At 37.8% G+C, this 2,728-nt stretch overlaps 1 long non-coding RNA gene across 1 annotated transcript; it reads left to right on the top strand.

Annotated features, from left to right (window-relative positions):
• Positions 1-262: 262 nt before the first annotated feature.
• LOC140527159 (uncharacterized) lies at positions 263-2,224 on the top strand. The gene is made up of 3 exons (XR_011974705.1): positions 263-445; positions 1,798-2,025; positions 2,135-2,224. It is a non-coding gene; the product is annotated as an uncharacterized lncRNA (long non-coding RNA).
• The last annotated feature ends 504 nt before the right edge of the window (positions 2,225-2,728 follow it).

Here is a 2,728-nt window from a genome sequence, read left to right as displayed (position 1 = left end):
GGAGACCAGACACCTATAAAATGGAAAAAAACTTGGAAGGGGAGAGTCTCACATTTCTCCTATATTCTCTTCTCTGTGACATCAAGAAAGAGCCTAGCTGGTTTAGTGCCAATCAATGTTTAACCCAGTGACAGGAAAGAAAGCATCTTTTAGTAGTGTCAGAGCACGGAGCATGTCCAGATTCTTGGTAAATGCTTAAACTGTGGGGATGATTAAACATTTCAGTTAAGGTTAGAGCCAGAAAAAAACCCAAGCAGCCTTGGACCGGCTTATTAGATCTAGGCTTCAGACAATTTGTAGATCTTTTGACAAAGCTCTTGATACGTTGACCTTGTACTGGAAAGACCTTCCCAACATCTACCTATATCCCTTCCAGAAGAGGTTGGCTATGTCCCAGCCCAGAGAGATCCAGCAGCCACCTAACATGCAGAGGCCCAGGGAGCAGGTAATGACGTCAATTCAATCAACAAGTTTGTCCCGAACACTAGCAATGTGGCTGAAACAAAGACAGCAAAGCCTCCATCCCTGAGTAGCATATACAGTCTAATAGGGAAGGTTATCAATAGCATTCTTAATTTGATTGAGTCTACAGTGTTCCATCCACTGTGCTAGAAACTGGGGACATAAATGCAAAAAATGAAATTATGTCTCATGTGGGAGACAACAAAGATATATAAGTAAAAGCAGAATAGATATAAAGACATACTTTTATTGATCCTTGATTTCGTTATTTTGGCCTTCTCATAAGTGCAAGTTGAAATCTATTTGTGTCTTCCCATTTCTAGTGATTCTTGTCCACTTGTCTTTACACAAATCCCCCAGAGAATCTTCACCTAATTCAGTCTGTCAATGAACATTTAAGTGCCTACTATATGCTAGGTCCTATGCGAAGTACTAGAAATACAAACATGAAAAAGAAAGATAGTTCTTGCCTTCAGGGAGCTTACAACCCAATGAAGAAAGGCAGCACACAAAAGGACACTGAGGTGGGCGGAGGAAGAAGGTATACAGTTCCTTGGTGAGTTCAACTTAAAGGAATGAGTAAGGAAAAATTAAAAGATGGTAGCCGGGGCTCTCTCCCCTTTTCATTTTTAAATATATCAAGGGTATCAATCTCCCTCATTCATTCTACATTATCAAAAAAGAATAGGGGATCCTAGAGCTGAAAGGGACCTCAAAGATCTTGTAGTTCAATCTCCTGGCTTTACAGATGAGGAACTATTGTGGGCCAGGATAATGGAGGAACTGGGAACATGCCCCACCCATGCTCCTACAAGGCCAGCAGGGGCAGGTGTGAACAAGGAAGTTGTGACACAAACCTGGAGCCATTTGGGTTCATTTTGTCCTAATGTGGATTAATCTAGGAGCAGGGGTATATTGGAACAACCTTCTAAGTATGAGCACACTTTGAAATTGATAAATGTTATAAATCAGGACTTGATTTACTGTATTGTAAACCTTAAGAAAGATGAAGAACGAGTTATTAATGCAGATTAAACTTCAAAGTGTGTCTCATGCACATTTCCCTCAGTGACCTGGTTTTTAAACATTTACCTGCACCCAGCTATCTAGGACCCACTTATGGGTTCTTTGGACAACAAGAATACAAAAGCAATTTTCAGGACTGAGGTGAGGAATTCCTGAGATTCTGGGGAACTGTCTTTCTTATACTTTTAATTTTAATCTTTTTGCCAGAAGTTTTTTATCTGTTTTTATCTTCTTGAATCGCTCTTGACTGATTTAGGAATATAACAATGTGATGACCTTTTTGTAAAAGGACTGTGTTTGAATTCTCAGGCTGCAAGTGATCCATTGTTCCAGACTCAGAATCCAGAATGTAACTGGAACTAAATACCTGGACAACTAAGTGATTTGCCCCAGGTCACATGGGGAGTAAGTAGGAGAGTCAAGATGAACCCTAGTCAACTGACTCCAAAACCAACGTCCCTTCCACTGTCCTATCCTGCCTCCTTGGCTCTGTTTTAGTTGACATTCTTATCAATGACTTGGATGAAGGTATAGGTGGTATCCTTTTAAAAAAATTATTTAGTATTTGAGTCAGTGCTGTCTGCTCATCTTTTTTTTAATTGTTTTTTATCAGTATAATTTGTTATTCCATAACTTTAATTTCCAGATATATCCCTCATTTTTCTTACCCAGTGATTCATTCCTACTATCAAAGAAAAAAGAAAAAGTAAAAATAAACAGTAAAAACAAACAACAGGTCAACAGAGTTTGATTATATAAGTACTGTTTGACATCCCTTATCTCCTACCTTTACAAAGAAGGGACAGAGCTGTATTTTCTCATCTCTTCTTCAAGGTGAAGTTTTGGTTATTATAATTACACAGTATTTGGTTTCTTTTTGTTTATTTTGCTCCCTTTATTGACGCTATTGTAGGGATTGTGTTTTAGTGTTTCCCTGGTTGTACTTCCATTCATTTGCATAAGTTCATATATAAACCTTCCCATGCTTGTCTGAATTCTTCATAGTCATCATTTTTTTTGTCATGGTAATATTTCTATTCTACAAATTGTTGTCATTCTCCAGTCATGTTTCCAATTCGTAGCTATCACAAATAGTACTACTAGGTGTATTTTAGCATAGATGGCACCTTCCCTGACCTCCCTGGACCCAATGGGATCTTTGGATCAGAGGCTGTAGACATTTTAGTTAAACTTTTTTAAAATTTAATTTATTAAATTATTTAAAAATTTAATTATTTGA

The sequence above is a fragment of the Notamacropus eugenii genome, chromosome 1, assembly GCF_028372415.1.
Source record: "Notamacropus eugenii isolate mMacEug1 chromosome 1, mMacEug1.pri_v2, whole genome shotgun sequence".
Taxonomy (NCBI): domain Eukaryota; kingdom Metazoa; phylum Chordata; class Mammalia; order Diprotodontia; family Macropodidae; genus Notamacropus; species Notamacropus eugenii.
Note: the sequence above shows the minus strand (reverse complement) of the source record. Positions and strands in the feature narration are given on the sequence as shown.